This window comes from Anser anser (assembly GCF_964211835.1).
Source record: "Anser anser genome assembly, chromosome: 23".
Taxonomy (NCBI): domain Eukaryota; kingdom Metazoa; phylum Chordata; class Aves; order Anseriformes; family Anatidae; genus Anser; species Anser anser.
In genome coordinates this window covers 8,375,685-8,392,782 of record NC_139744.1, presented here as the reverse complement: position 1 = coordinate 8,392,782, position 17,098 = coordinate 8,375,685, and positions in this window count along the sequence as shown.

Below are 17,098 nucleotides of genomic sequence, written 5' to 3'. Positions count from 1 at the left end.
ATGTTGAGAAAGCAATGATTTTTTTGATGTCATTTTGGGTTAGGGCGCATGTGGCAGCGAATAGGGTTGATAGAGCACCTAGGCATAGGCAGGCAGTTAGGGCTGTCTGGTTGGTGGCTAGCAGGGGGTGCATGCGGATGAGCAGGAAGATTCCGGCTACTACTATGGTACTGGAGTGCAGTAGGGCTGATACTGGGGTGGGGCCTTCTATTGCTGCGGGCAGTCATGGGTGGAGTCCAAATTGGGCGGATTTTCCTGCGGCTGCGAGGATTAATCCTATGAGGGGGAGGATTGGGGTTTGGTGGGGGTGTACGGCTTGTTGGATCTCTCAGGTGTTGAATGTTGAAGCTAGTCATGCTATGCTCAGGATCAGTCCGATGTCTCCGATTCGGTTGTAGATTACGGCTTGTAGGGCGGCGGTGTTGGCATCTGCTCGGCCTTGTCATCAGCCGATGAGAAGGAAGGACATGATTCGTACTCCTTCCCAGCCTACGAATAGGAGGAATATGTTGTTTGCGGTTGTTAGGAGGAGTATGGCGACTAGGAATGTCAGTAGGTAGGTGAAAAATTTTGTTACGTATGGCTCTGAGGCCATGTATCATATGGCGAATTGTAGGATTGATCATGTTACAAATAGGGCGATTGGAAGAAATGTTATTGAGTATTGGTCTATTTTTAGGCTCAGGGGGATTTTAAAGTTTATAATGAATTTTCACTCCCAGTGGCAGGTGACAGATTCTATTCCCGAGTAGATGAATGCGGTTGTAGGGGCTAGGCTAATTAGGAATGCGGTTTTAACAGCGCGGGTGGTGGCTTGTGGGGTGTTTTTAAAGTTTTTAAATAGAAATGGCAGGATGATTGGGGTTAGGAGGATTGTCAGCGTGAGTAGTGTGAGGGAGTTGATTAGTAGTGTGGGGTTCACTACTTTTACTTGGATTTGCACCAAGATGGGTGGTTCCTAAGACCAGTGGATTGCTGTTATCCTTTAAAAGTAAGGGGGCTGAGGTTTTAGGCTCAGATGTAAGAGTTAGCAGCTCTTGTTGGTTAAACCCTCCCCTCGGCAGGTAAGAAGGTTTGAACTTCTATTCTTAGAATCACAGTCTAATGTTTGGTTTAAACTATACTTGCATGAGGGGATTCCGGAGATCAGTTCGGGTTTGAGGATTAGGAGGAATATTGGGATAATGTGGAGTGTTATGAGCAGGTGTTCTCGCGTGGTTGAGTTTTGCATAGATGTGATGTGGGAGGGGATTGAGCCTCGTTGGGTCATTAGTAGTATGAATAAGGTGTAGGAGGCGGTTAGTAGGGTTGCGATTCCTGTTAGGATGATCGTGAAGGCAGATCAGTTGAATAAGGTGATTATAATGGTTAGCTCTGCTATGAGGTTTGTTGTTGGGGGTAAGGCTATGTTTGTTAGATTGGCCAGCAATCATCAGGTAGCTATGAGTGGTAGGAGAGGTTGTAGGCCTCGTGTGAGTAGTAGAATTCGGCTGTGCGTACGTTCATAGTTTGTGTTGGCTAGGCAGAATAGTATGGAGGAAGTTAGTCCATGGGAAATTATTAGGATCATTGCCCCTGAGAATGATCAGTGGGTTTGGATTATTCCTGCGGCGATAACTAGGCCTATGTGGCTAACGGATGAATAAGCGATTAGTGATTTTAGGTCTGTCTGTCGTAGGCAGATTGAGCTAGTCATTAGGGCGCCTCATAGGGCCAGGGTTAGGAAGGGGTAGTGCAGGAGGTTGGACAGTGGGCCCATAAATAGAGTGACTCGTATAATTCCGTATCCTCCTAGCTTTAGTAGTAGGGCGGCGAGGAGTATTGAGCCTGCGATGGGTGCTTCTACGTGGGCTTTTGGCAGTCAGAGGTGTAGGCCGTATAGTGGGGCTTTTACTATGAATGCTATGAGCAGTGCTAGACCTGATAGTATTCCTGTCCATGAGGTGGATAGGGTTGGGTGGGTTAGTTGTAGGGTTGGCAGGTGCAGGGTGCCAATTTTCACGTATAGGTGTATGATTGTGATTAGCAGGGGTAGAGAGCTTACTGGCGTGTAGAATAGCAGGTAGATGCCAGCGCTTAGGCGTTCTGGTTGGTTCCCCCATCGGGTGATTAAGATTAGGGTGGGAATGAGGGTTGCTTCAAATGAGATGTAAAATAGTGCTAGTTCTGTGGTGGAAAAGGCTAGTAGGATGAATGGCTGGACTGCGACTAAGGTTGAGATAAAGATTCGTTTGCGTTGTAGGGGTTCTTGTTGCAGGTGGTTTTGGCTTGCTATGATTATGAGTGGGAGTAGTCAGCAGGATAGTACTAGGAGGGGGGATGAGATTTGGTCAATTCCTGTTCAGTTGGATAAAAATTTGTAGGGGTAGTAGGTTGGGATTAATCACTGTAGGCTTAGGGCAGCGATTAGGAGGCTGTATAAGGTGGTGTTAGTCCATAGAAATTTTGGTGGAGACAGCAGGGCTGTTGGAAGAAGTATGATTGTGGGTAGGATGATTTTTAGCATTGCAGGAGGTTTAGGTTGTGTAGATGGTCGGAGCCATGTGTGCGGGTGGAGGCTACTAGGATGGCCAGGCCTGTGCCCGCCTCACACGCTGAGAAGGTTAGCATGAGAATTGGTACCATGGTGAATGAGGAGACTTGGTTTTCGATGGATCATATTGATAGGCCTACGAATATCGATAATATTATGCTTTCAAGGCATAGTAGGGCGGATACTAGGTGGGTTCGGTGGAAGGCTAGTCCTAGTCCGCTGAAAATGAAGGCTGAGTAGAAGCTTAAATGTAGGGGCGACATAAGAAAGTTACAGGGTTGGCTGTAATCTGCTGGGTCGAAACCAGCTATCTTTTTGGTTAGACTAACTTTCTGTTATTCTGCTCATTCTAGGCCCCCTTGAATTCACTCGTAGGCCAGTCCGAGTGTTAGGAGAAGGAGGATCGCTACAGTTCAGGTGAGGGTCATTAGGGGGGATTGGAGTTGGACGGCTCATGGCAGGGGGAGTAGGAGGGCGATTTCTAGGTCGAATAGGACGAACAGGATGGCTACTGAGGAAGAATCGGACTGAGAATGGTAATCGAGCAGATCCAAGTGGGTCGAATCCACATTCGTACGGTGAGAGTTTCTCTGAGTCGGGGTTTATTTGGGCGAGTCAGAAGTTTAATGCGGTTAGGGCGGCGCTTAGGATTGATGATAGGGCGAATATGAACATGAGTGCGTTCATTGCTCTCCTCTGGGTTTATACCAGATTCTAGAGATTGGAAGTCAATTGTAATTAATATACTAGAAGAGCAAGATCCTCATCAGTAGATGGTTATGTAGAGGAATAGTCAGATGACATCTACGAAGTGTCAGTATCAGGCTGCTGCCTCGAATCCGAAGTGGTGGTCTGATGTAAAGTGGAACTTGATCAGTCGGAAGAGGCAGACGGTCAGGAAGGAGGATCCGATGATTACGTGGAGTCCGTGGAATCCAGTGGCAACGAAGAAGGTAGATCCGTAGACGCTATCGGCGATTGAGAATGGGGCTTCGTGGTATTCTATTGCTTGTAGGGCTGTGAAGTAGAATCCCAGGAGGATCGTTAGGGTTAGGGCGTGGATGGCGTGTTTTCGGTTTCCTTCTGTGATGCTGTGATGGGCTCACGTTACGGTAACGCCTGAGGCTAGTAGGATGGCTGTGTTTAGTAGGGGGACTTCTATCGGGTTGAGTGGTTTAATTCCTGTTGGGGGTCATTGGCCTCCTAGTTCTGGGGTTGGGGCCAGGCTCGAGTGGAAGAACGCTCAGAAGAACCCTAAGAAGAAGAATGCTTCGGATGTGATGAAAAGGATTATGCCGTATCGTAGGCCTTTTTGGACTGTGGGAGTGTGATGGCCTTGGAAGGTGCTTTCTCGTACAATGTCTCGTCATCATTGGAGTATTACTAGGAGTATTGAGATGAGGCCTAGGGTTAGTAGTATGGATGAGTTGTAGTGGAATCACATGATTAATCCTGAGGTTGTGAGTAGGGCGGCGGCTGCCCCGAAGATTGGTCAAGGGCTTGGGTCAACTATGTGGTATGAGTGTGCTTGGTGTGCCATTAGATGTTTTCTTGTAAGTATAGGCTTAGAAGGAGCACGAAGACGTAGGCCTGGATTATGGCTACTGCTACTTCTAGGATGGTTAGGAGTAGTAGGATGATTATTGTTAGGATGGATACTGCAGGAAGGGTGGGTATTAATGCAATGGAGGCTGTAGAGATGAGTTGGATGAGTAAGTGTCCTGCTGTAAGGTTGGCTGTAAGGCGGACTCCGAGGGCTAGGGGGCGGATTAGTAGGCTGGTTGTTTCGATCAGGATTAGTGCGGGGATTAGGGGTGTAGGGGTACCTTCGGGTAATAGGTGGGCTAAAGAGGCTGATGGTTGGTTTCGTAGGCCTGTTAGTAGTGTGGCGAGCCATAGTGGGAAGGCTAGGGCTATGTTCATAGATAGTTGGGTGGTTGGGGTGAATGTATATGGAAGGAGGCCTAGAAGGTTGATTGTAAGAAGTATGATTATTAGGGATGTAAATATTATGGCTCATTTGTGGCCATTTTTGTTGAGTGGGACTATTAGTTGTTTTGTGATTAGGTGAAGGAGTCATGTTTGGATAGTAGAAAGGCGGTTGTTGATTCATCGGTTGTTTGGGGACGGGAATAGTAGGGCTGGGAAGAGTAGGGATAGTAGGATTAAGGGGATGCCAAATAGATTGGGGCTGGAAAATTGGTCAAAGAAGCTTAGGTTCATGGTCAGGATCATGGTGTGGGTTTGGTAGTGAGGGAGGTCTTATTTGATGGGGGGTTGGTTGTGGTGAAGGCTAGTAGTTTTGGTTGGATGAGGAGTGCTAGGGTTAATCAGGTTATAATTATGATTGAAAATCATGGTGCGGGGTTAAGCTGTGGCATATCATTAAGGAGGGGGAAGTCCCTCTTTGGCTAGCTTAAAAGGCTAGTGCTGTTGCATAGCTTCTTAATGATTAGGATGATGATAGAAGGGACGATCAGGCCTCGAAATGTGGGAGTGGGGTTGATTCTACTACAATGGGTATGTAGCTGTGATTAGCCCCGCAAATTTCTGAGCATTGTCCGTAAAAAATCCCAGGCCGGGTGGTAATGAATGAAGTTTGGTTTAGTCGGCCTGGGATTGCGTCTGTTTTAACTCCGAGCGTTGGGACTGCTCAGGAGTGGAGTACGTCTCCTGCAGTAATGATCACGCGGATGGGGGATTCTATTGGGATAACTACGCGGTGGTCAACTTCTAGCAGTCGGAAGTGGCCGTTGGGTAAGTCTGGGGTGGGCACTATGTAGGAGTCGAATGATAGGTCTTTGAAGTCTGTGTATTCATAGCTTCAGTATCATTGGTGGCCGATGGCTTTTAGGGTGAGGTCTGGTTCATCGATTTTGTCCATTATGTAGAGGATTTGTAGGGATGGGAGGGCGAGGAGTACCAGGACGATAGCAGGTAGGATTGTCCAGATCAGCTCTACTTCTTGGGCGTCTACAGCATTGGACGAGAGTTTTTCTGTTAGTATGTGGGCTAAAAGGTAGAGAACTAGGCTGCAGATAGCTAGGGCAACGATTAGGGCGTGGTCGTGGAATTCAACGAGTTCTTCTGTGATGGGTGATGAGGCGTCTTGGAATCCTAGTTGGGAGTGGTTGGCCACATGAGATGTACAGGATTTTTACCTGTGATTTAGTCTTGACAAGGCTATGTAATTGGTTTACTAACGTCTCATAAGAAAGAAGCATGAGCGGTTAATGCAGTTGGCTTGAAACCAGCATGTGAGGGTTCGATTCCTTCCTTTCTTGTACTTGGACGAAGGCCGGTTCCTCGAAAGTATGGTATGGGGGAGGGCAGCCGTGGATTCATTCAACGTTTGTGGTAGTTAGTTCTGGTTGTAGGACTTTTCGTTTGGCCGGAAAGGCTTCTCAGATGATGAATATTAGTATGATTACGGCTACTATTGAGATTAGGGAGCCGATGGAGGAAATGGTGTTTCATAGTGTGTAGGCGTCGGGATAGTCCGAGTATCGTCGGGGTATTCCTGCTAGGCCTAGGAAGTGCTGGGGGAAGAACGTTAGGTTTACTCCTGTAAATATTACCCCGAAGTGGGCTTTTGCTCATGTTTGGTGTAGGGTAAACCCAGTGAGTAGTGGGAATCAGTGAGTAAATCCTGCTAGAATGGCAAAGACGGCGCCTATGGATAGGACGTAGTGGAAGTGGGCAACTACGTAGTACGTGTCGTGCAGGGCGATGTCTAGGGAAGAGTTTGCAAGAACGATTCCTGTTAATCCTCCGATGGTAAATAGGAAGATAAATCCTAGAGCTCATAGTATTGGGGGGGTCTCATTTGATTGTTCCTCCGTGCAGGGTGGCTAGTCAGCTAAATACTTTGATTCCGGTAGGGATGGCAATGATTATAGTGGCTGATGTAAAGTAGGCTCGGGTATCAACGTCTATTCCTACTGTAAACATGTGGTGAGCTCAGACGATGAATCCTAGGAAGCCGATGGATAGTATGGCTCAGACTATTCCCATGTAGCCGAAGGGCTCCTTTTTGCCTGAGTAGTACGTGACTACGTGTGAGATGATTCCGAACCCCGGTAGGATCAGAATATAGACTTCTGGGTGTCCGAAGAATCAGAATAGGTGTTGGTACAGGATTGGGTCTCCTCCTCCAGCGGGGTCGAAGAATGTGGTGTTTAGGTTTCGATCAGTTAGTAATATTGTAATACCGGCGGCGAGTACGGGGAGTGATAGAAGGAGTAGGATGGCGGTAATTAGTACGGATCAGACAAATAGTGGGGTTTGGTATTGTGAGAGTGCGGGGGGTTTTATGTTGATGGCTGTGGTGATAAAGTTGATGGCCCCAAGGATGGAGGAGATACCGGCTAAGTGGAGTGAGAAGATAGCCAGGTCTACTGAAGCTCCGGCGTGGGCAAGGTCACCTGCTAGGGGAGGGTAGACAGTTCAGCCTGTGCCGGCGCCAGCTTCTACAGTGGATGAGGCTAGTAGGAGGAGGAATGATGGGGGGAGGAGTCAAAAGCTTATGTTGTTTATTCGCGGGAATGCTATGTCGGGGGCACCGATTATGAGGGGGACTAATCAGTTGCCGAATCCTCCGATCATGATGGGTATGACTATAAAGAAGCTTATTACAAAGGCGTGAGCAGTAACGATTACATTGTAAATTTGGTCGTCGCCTAGGAGAGTTCCTGGTTGTCCTAGTTCTGCGCGGATTAATAGGCTGAGTGCGGTGCCGACTATTCCTGCTCATGCCCCGAAGATGAGGTACAGGGTGCCAATATCCTTATGGTTAGTGGAAAATAGTCATCGGTTGATGAAGGTGACGGGTAAGATGGCTGAGTGTTGAAGCGTTAGGCTGTAGTCCTTTTTACAGAGGTTTAATTCCTCTTCTTATCGGCTCTGTAGTGAAATTCATGTTGAGTTGCAAGCTCATCGATGCGCACTAGGGTGCGTCAGGGTCTTTGTAGGCAGAAGCCAATTGGTTTAGGCATTTAGCTGTTAACTAGAGTTTTGTGGGATCGAAGCCCATCTGTCTAGGGAGGCTTTAGCTTAATTAAAGCGTCTGACTTGCATTCAGAAGATACAGGTTAATATTCTGTAAGTCTTAATGTGCAGAAACTAAGAGGGTTTAACTCTTATTTAAGGCTTTGAAGGCCTTCGGTTTGGGGTGTTATCCTAAGTTTCTAGACAATGGCATGTATTATTGGGGACAGGGGAAGTAAGAGGATTGATAGTGAGGCAAGGACCGCAGTAGGTGTGCTTGGGGCTTTGCTAGTGTATCATTGTTTTATGTGGTTAGAGGAGTTGGGGGGAAGGGTAATTGTTGAGTGGTATGCGAGGCGTAGGTAGAAGAAGAGGCTGAGCAGTGATAGCATGGCAATTGCCATGGCTGCTGGTGTTATTTCCTGTTTAGTTAGTTCTTGGATGATAAGTCACTTTGGTATAAAGCCTGTTAATGGGGGGAGGCCTGCTAGGGATAAAAGTACTAGTATTAGGGTGGCGTTTAGCACTGGGGTTTTTGTTCATGAGGTTGTGATCATGGATAGGTTAAGGGCTTTGATTTTGTTAAGGGCTAGGAATACGGCTGATGTTATGATTGTGTATAGGTAGAAGGTAAGTAAGGCCAATTTGGGGCTGTAAACTAGGATGATGGCGATTCAGCCTAAGTGGGAGATGGACGAGAAGGCTAGGATTTTGCGTGTTTGTGTTTGGTTCAGTCCTATTCAGCCTCCTAGTGCTGTTGAGGCTAGGGCCATGGCGGTGAGTAGAGCTGGGTCGAGGGATTTGGATGTTAGTAGGAGCAGGGTTAGTGGGGGGAATTTTATGAGGGTCGAGAGTAGCAGGGCTGTTATTAGTGGCGATCCTTGTAGTACTTCTGGGAATCAGAAGTGAAATGGCACTAGGCCCAGTTTAATAGCGATTGCTGCTGTCAGTAGTAGACAGGAGGTTGGGTGGTTTATTTGTGTGATGTCTCATTGGCCGGTGACTCAGGCATTGGTTATGCTAGAGAATAGGACCAGGGCGGAAGCAGCTGCTTGGGTTAGGAAGTATTTCGTTGCGGCTTCTACTGCTCGTGGGTGGTGGGATTTGGCAATTAGGGGAATGATGGCTAGTGCGTTGATCTCCAGTCCTGTCCAGGCCAGAACTCAGTGGTTGCTGGAAATTGTGATTGTGGTGCCCAAGATGAGGCTGAAGGTTATGATTGGGGTCGCGTAAGGGTTCATTAGTAGAGGAGGGGGTTAAACCATCATTTTCGGGGTATGGGCCCGATAGCTTGATTAGCTGACTCTACTAGAAAATAATATAAGGGAAGTATGGAGAATTTTGATTTCTCTTGTGTGGGTTCAATTCCTACTTTTCTAAGGTCAACAGGAAATGAGAGGGCTGTTATACCTCTATGTTCACTTTATCATAGTGACCCTTTGTAGTTCAGGCACATTTCCTTATGTAAGGAGGTAGGCCTGCATAGCAGATAGGTATGCTGATGTGTCAGAGGCACAGAGCTAGTGTGAGGGGTAGGAAGTTTTTTCATAGTAGGTGTATTAGTTGGTCATATCGGAATCGTGGGTATGAAGCTCGGACCCATAAGAAACCAGAAGATAGTAGGAGGACTTTTGTGGCTAGGATGACGGGGAATAGTTCTGTGGGTGGCCCTAGGGCGCTTGGGTTTAGGAATATGATGGCTGTAAGTGTATTTATTAGCATAATGTTCGCATATTCAGCTAGGAAGAATAAGGCGAAGGGTCCTGCGGCGTATTCAACGTTAAACCCTGAGACTAGCTCAGATTCACCCTCTGTGAGGTCAAAAGGAGCTCGGTTTGTCTCTGCTAGGGTGGATACGTATCATATTATTGCTAGGGGTCATGAGGAGAAAATGAAGTATAGAGGCTCCTGTGCGACGGCAAAGGAGCTGAGTGTGTAGCTTCCGCTTAGTATGATTATTGATAGCAGGATTATGGCCAGTGTCACTTCGTATGAAATGGTCTGTGCTACTGCCCGTAGGGCTCCGATTAGTGCGTATTTTGAGTTCGAGGCTCAGCCTGATCATAGGACTGAGTAGACGGCTAGGCTTGACATGGCTATTAGGAAGAGAACTCCGAGGTTTAGATCTGCTAGGGGAAATGGGAGTGGTAGTGGTGCTCAAGTGGTGAGGGCTAGGACAAGGGCTAGTATTGGTATCAGAATGAATAGAAGTGGGGAAGAGGTAGAGGGTCGGATGGGCTCTTTGGTAAATAGTTTCAGTCCGTCCGCAAATGGTTGAAGTAGGCCAAAAGGCCCGACAACGTTAGGGCCTTTGCGGGATTGTATGTAGCTTAGGATTTTCCGTTCTACTAGGGTTAGGAAGGCTACGGCAATCAGGATTGGGATGATGTATAGGAGGGATATAACGAGGCAGCTTAGTGTTGTTATTTGAATCATGGGTGAAGCTAGGGAGAGGATTTGAACCTCTGGGGAAAGGGCTTAAGCCTTCTGCACTTGCCGGGCTCTGCCACTCTAGCTGGTCCTTTTCTAGGATTGAAAGTGGTGGGGGAAGGCCCTCTTCACGGTTTAGTTGGTTTCACTGCTTAGAGGGGGGGGGCGTGCTTGTGGTATTGGCCCCACTTTCCCGGTCCTTTCGTACTGGGGAGAGTGTGTCATAGACAGAAACCGACCTGGATTGCTCCGGTCTGAACTCAGATCACGTAGGACTGTTAATCGTTGAACAAACGAACCCTTAATAGCGGCTGCACCATTAGGATGTCCTGATCCAACATCGAGGTCGTAAACCCCCCTGTCGATATGGGCTCTTGAGGGGGATTGCGCTGTTATCCCTGGGGTAGCTTGGTCCATTAATCAATTATATTGGGTCTGGTCACTGTTAGCACTTTGAGGGGTAGCTCTAGGTAAAGAGGTATGGTCTTGTTTTTGGAGGATTTGTTCTCCTCCAAGGTCGCCCCAACCGAAAAATATCGACCAGGCTCTGCGATGGTAGTGGCCCCAGTGGGGTTGATTGAGGATTCGCGGTGGTCGTTGATTTTTAAGTTCCACAGGGTCTTCTCGTCTTATGTTCACATCCCCGCTTTTGCACGGGGAGATCAATTTCACTGATTATCTGTGAGAGACAGTTAAGACCTCGTTTAGCCATTCATACAAGTCTCGATTTATGGGACAATTGATTGCGCTACCTTTGCACGGTTAGGATACCGCGGCCGTTAAACCTAAGTCACCGGGCAGGCATCACCTTCAATACTTGTTTAATTTGCTGAAGGCTATGTTTTTGGTAAACAGTCGGGCCTTATTAATTTGCCGAGTTCCTTTCACAGATTTTAATCGCTCTTATAGGCGCTCCTGAGTCGGGTTAACAGGGTTAGTTAATACGTGGTCTTGTAGGGGTTTTTGTATCTGTCTAGGTCTGTTAATAATGTTTCTATGTAAGCTTGCGCCGTTAGAGGGGTGTGGCCCTGAGTTACTTATTTTAGCATTAATTCTCCTATATTCATAGGTTGACCTGTTTGTGATAAGGGAATCATCTTATTTTGGTATTTTTAGGTGGTGGAGCTTTGACGCACTCTTTTTTGATGGCTGCTTTAGGGCCCACGGTAGGATCAGTAGTAAGAATTATCCGCTAGTCGAGGTTGTGTCCTTTTTTAATGGAGCTGTCCCTCCATTAAATAGCTCTTAATCATCTCATTAGGGTTCAGGATGTCCGGTAGGGAGGATTAAGGGGGAACTTAGATTCGTTTCACAGGTAACCAGCTATCACCCAGCTCGGTTGGCTTTTCACCTCTACTGACAAGTCATCCCACTCTTTTGCAACAGAGACGGGTTCGCTCTCTTTAACTGCTTGAAAGTAGCTCGCTTGGGTTTCGGGGGGGCAAACTTTAGTTCACTTTGCTTGGTTGTTCTCGCTAAACCATGATGCAAAAGGTACAAGGGTTGATCTTTGCTGTCTGTCGCTTTGATTGTTTCACTGCTATTTCATCTTTCCCTTACGGTACTGGGGTCTCTATCGCGTCTAAGTGTCTTTTCTATCGCCTATACTAAGACTGTAAAATGCTTTAGTTTAATTAGTTTAGTAAATTCTTTAGTTTTGGTGTACTATTTGTGTGGTTGAGCTAGAGGGGGGGCTTCAAGACGATCCGGTCTAGTAGATATCTTTCAGGTGTAAGCTGAGTGCTTTGGTGTTATAGCTACGTCTTGATATTCTAAGTACACCTTCCGGTACACTTACCTTGTTACGACTTACCTCATCTTCAGCGTATTTATGGTATTAGTTATGTGGGATGTGGCTTTTGAGGAGGGTGACGGGCGGTATGTACGTGCCCCAGGGCCGGCTTAAAGTAGGCTCTATTGTCCCACTTTACTGCTAAATCCGCCTTCCAGAAGTGGTTTCACGCTTCTTTCCGTGTGCCCTATGAATAGGGAATGTAGCCCATTTCTTCCACTCCATAGGCTATACCTTGACCTGTCTTATTAGCGGGGTGCTATTGTGTCCACTGTTGTGCTCTCATTCGAGGTGGGCTGGCGACGGCGGTATGTAGGCTGTGTTGGCAAGGGGTGGTTGGGTTAATCGGGGATTATCGATTGTAGAACAGGCTCCTCTAGGTGGGTTTGGGGCACCGCCAAGTCCTTAGAGTTTTAAGCGTTTGTGCTCGTAGTTCTCTGGCGGATACTTCGGTAAAGTAAGTATCAAGATTTAGGGCCAGGCATAGTGGGGTATCTAATCCCAGTTTGGGCCCTGGCTTTCGTGGGTTTAAATCAGTCGTTAGTTCCTAAGATCATCTTAATGGTGTGTTTAGGTGCATCTTGGGCTTATGACAGCTCAGTTGCATTTTGATCTTAGTTAGCTAGGATAGGCATTTTACCACTCTTTACGCCGTGTCAATAGGACGGTTGATTTGGGTTTCTTGTATGACCGCGGTGGCTGGCACAAGATTTACCAACCCTTGAAGTTAGGCTGTTGCTATAACTAAGTCAAGTTTGCACTCATTGCTTAATGTTAATTACTGCTGAATACCCGTGGGGGCGTGGCTTAGCGAGGCGTCTTGGGCTACTACTTGGGTGTGCCTGATACCCGCTCCTCAAGGCCTGTATGGGGGTAGGTGGTCGAGGGCGTTTACACTGGGGCGCGGATACTTGCATGTATATATTTAGCAAAAACCAACCGTAAGGTTAGGACTAAGTCTTTTGTCCGCAGGCATGTTTTATGCCATCTTGGCAACTTCAGTGCCATGCTTTGTGTTAAGCTATGTGGACGGGGGTGTGGTTAGCTGATAGTTGAGTGGTGAGTGAGAGTGAAGTATATGAAATTATTGCTTGTGTTTACTATTTTTAGTACTGGAGTTTCTCTAATAAGTTTAAGTTATTTTGTATGTGTTTGTGTGTATATATACATCGTTCCGATGATGTCATGGAAGGGATGATTAATGGAGTTTTAGAGGTAGTTTGCTGGGATTGGGCGATGAAGGTTTATGCTACATGGTGGTTAGCGAAAGTTTACTGGTTTAGTTTGTGAAGCGCAGGGGTTGCGCTTAATGATTTGTTGTTTTGTGCTATGTCCAACGAGCATTCATCCAATAGCCCCATTTAACCCGGAGGGTGGAGGTAACATTAACTGAATGTGGTCAAAGTGCATCAGTGTCAGGATGATTCCCCATATACGCCAACCGTCTCATCGAGGGACCCTTGAAATATAGGATAGGCCGTGAGGCAGGTGTGTCCAGGCTTAGATTGTGGGACCCCCGAGATCACTGGGAATAGCCACCTGTGAGGTAACCCCGGAAAAAATAAGAGGAACCAGAGGCGCCAAAAAGCTGGAACATGCCGCGATTACGCATTGAGAAGGTGAAAGTACTCACAGATGCCACTTTGAAGGGCAAGGAGGGGTGAGTGAACCCAATGGATGGCCCTGACCGAGGAACCAGAGGCGCAAAAATGTGAGGAGGGCGAGGGGTTTAGGGGGAACGTATGGGCCTGAAGCTAGTCATACCGGACATTATGTGCAACGGGTTGCTGATTTCACGTGAGGAGTACGATTAATAAATCCGTCTGATACGAACTGCATGAGATATGTGGTGGAGAGTTGTTGTTGGAGCATGTCCTGTGAGCATTCATTAAAATGGGGTCTTGTTATGCGCTTGAGTGGAGTTGTATTGGGTGTTGTGGGGTATGGTCCTAGAACATTCATGCCGGGTGGTTTGGTAGGAGTGTGTTTAAGGGTTTAATGGCCGTGTACATGTATGGGTTTAGCACCTGCTTATAAGATAGTCCGTATATAATGTATATTACTGGTACTATAGTATGTATGTATATGGGGTATATAAATTTATGCACGAATATGCATAACCAAATACCCCCGCCTCGGGGGGGGAGGGGGGGGGGTTAAGCATAATGGCATAGATGGGGTAGAATTATTGGGGGCTTGCGGTTAGTTCCTGTAGTTGAGAACAATGGCGGCTTTTCGAGCCGCAGGCCTCGGGTAGTGTCCGGGCAGGAATAATGACTTATTTTATGTTTTTTTTAGGGATTTGCTTTGCGGTGGGTGTTTTGGGTGTGGCGTCGAATCCTTCGCCGTATTATGGGGTTGTTGGTTTGGTGTTAGCGTCTGTGGCGGGGTGCGGGTGGTTGCTGGGCCTTGGGGTTTCGTTCGTGGCTTTAGTGCTGTTTATGGTGTATTTGGGGGGTATGCTGGTGGTGTTTGTTTATTCAGTAGCTTTAGCAGCGGAGCCTTTCCCTGGGGCTTGGGGGGATTGACGGGTGATTGGATGTGCAGTAGCGTTTGTGGCAATTGTTTTTGGGGGGTTGGTGTTTGGGGGGTTTATGGGGGCTTGGAAGTTCGGGGTTTCTACTGTGAATAATGTTGGGGTGTTTGTTGTTCGGTCGGATTTTAGTGGAGTTTCCATGTTTTATTCACATGGGGCAGGGATGTTTTTAGTGGCGGGTTGGGGGCTGTTGTTGACTTTGTTTGTTGTATTGGAGCTTGTGCGGGGGTTGTCGCGGGGTGCTATTCGGGCGGTTTAGGGGTTAGGGTCAGAGAATAGTTTATTGAAAATGCCAGCTTTGGGAGCTGGAGATAAAGGTTTGAGTCCTTTTTTTCTGAGTTTGGGGTACTCTAAGAAGTGGTAAGTCTTCAATCTTTGGTTTACAAGACCAATGTTTTTATAAACTATTAGAGTATTTAGCAGTTGAGTATTTTGTTTTCTAGGGCGCTTGCGGCGGGGAGGAGAAATAGGAGGATAGTGAAGTAGGCGATTGAAGCGAGTTGGCCGATGATGATGAATGGGTGTTCGACGGGTTGGCTTCCTACTCATGTTAGGACGAGGAGGTCGGCGACTAGTACTCAGAATAGGAGCTGGGAGAGTGGTCGGAATGTTATTGCTCGTTGTTTTGATTTGTGCAGGAATGGGATTAGGAATAGGATCAGTACGGAGGCGGCCAGTGCTAATACGCCTCCTAGTTTATTTGGGATTGAACGTAGGATGGCGTAGGCGAATAGGAAGTATCATTCTGGCTTGATGTGTGGTGGGGTTACTAGCGGGTTTGCTGGGGTGAAGTTTTCTGGGTCTCCCAGGAGGTTAACCGCTCATGCTTCTTTCTTATGAGACGTTAGTAAACCAATTACATAGCCTTGTCAAGACTAAATCACAGGTAAAAATCCTGTACATCTCATGTGGCCAACCACTCCCAACTAGGATTCCAAGACGCCTCATCACCCATCATAGAAGAACTCGTTGAATTCCACGACCACGCCCTAATCGTTGCCCTAGCTATCTGCAGCCTAGTTCTCTACCTTTTAGCCCACATACTAACAGAAAAACTCTCGTCCAATGCTGTAGACGCCCAAGAAGTAGAGCTGATCTGGACAATCCTACCTGCTATCGTCCTGGTACTCCTCGCCCTCCCATCCCTACAAATCCTCTACATAATGGACGAAATCGACGAACCAGACCTCACCCTAAAAGCCATCGGCCACCAATGATACTGAAGCTACGAATACACAGACTTCAAAGACCTATCATTCGACTCCTACATAGTGCCCACCCCAGACTTACCCAACGGCCACTTCCGACTGCTAGAAGTTGACCACCGCGTAGTTATCCCAATAGAATCCCCCATCCGCGTGATCATTACTGCAGGAGACGTACTCCACTCCTGAGCAGTCCCAACGCTCGGAGTTAAAACAGACGCAATCCCAGGCCGACTAAACCAAACTTCATTCATTACCACCCGGCCTGGGATTTTTTACGGACAATGCTCAGAAATTTGCGGGGCTAATCACAGCTACATACCCATTGTAGTAGAATCAACCCCACTCCCACATTTCGAGGCCTGATCGTCCCTTCTATCATCATCCTAATCATTAAGAAGCTATGCAACAGCACTAGCCTTTTAAGCTAGCCAAAGAGGGACTTCCCCCTCCTTAATGATATGCCACAGCTTAACCCCGCACCATGATTTTCAATCATAATTATAACCTGATTAACCCTAGCACTCCTCATCCAACCAAAACTACTAGCCTTCACCACAACCAACCCCCCATCAAATAAGACCTCCCTCACTACCAAACCCACACCATGATCCTGACCATGAACCTAAGCTTCTTTGACCAATTTTCCAGCCCCAATCTATTTGGCATCCCCTTAATCCTACTATCCCTACTCTTCCCAGCCCTACTATTCCCGTCCCCAAACAACCGATGAATCAACAACCGCCTTTCTACTATCCAAACATGACTCCTTCACCTAATCACAAAACAACTAATAGTCCCACTCAACACAAATGGCCACAAATGAGCCATAATATTTACATCCCTAATAATCATACTTCTTACAATCAACCTTCTAGGCCTCCTTCCGTATACATTCACCCCAACCACCCAACTATCTATGAACATAGCCCTAGCCTTCCCACTATGGCTCGCCACACTACTAACAGGCATGTTTAACCATGTACGTGCCCCAGGGCCGGCTTAAAGTAGGCTCTATTGTCCCACTTTACTGCTAAATCCGCCTTCCAGAAGTGGTTTCACGCTTCTTTCCGTGTGCCCTATGAATAGGGAATGTAGCCCATTTCTTCCACTCCATAGGCTATACCTTGACCTGTCTTATTAGCGGGGTGCTATTGTGTCCACTGTTGTGCTCTCATTCGAGGTGGGCTGGCGACGGCGGTATGTAGGCTGTGTTGGCAAGGGGTGGTTGGGTTAATCGGGGATTATCGATTGTAGAACAGGCTCCTCTAGGTGGGTTTGGGGCACCGCCAAGTCCTTAGAGTTTTAAGCGTTTGTGCTCGTAGTTCTCTGGCGGATACTTCGGTAAAGTAAGTATCAAGATTTAGGGCCAGGCATAGTGGGGTATCTAATCCCAGTTTGGGCCCTGGCTTTCGTGGGTTTAAATCAGTCGTTAGTTCCTAAGATCATCTTAATGGTGTGTTTAGGTGCATCTTGGGCTTATGACAGCTCAGTTGCATTTTGATCTTAGTTAGCTAGGATAGGCATTTTACCACTCTTTACGCCGTGTCAATAGGACGGTTGATTTGGGTTTCTTGTATGACCGCGGTGGCTGGCACAAGATTTACCAACCCTTG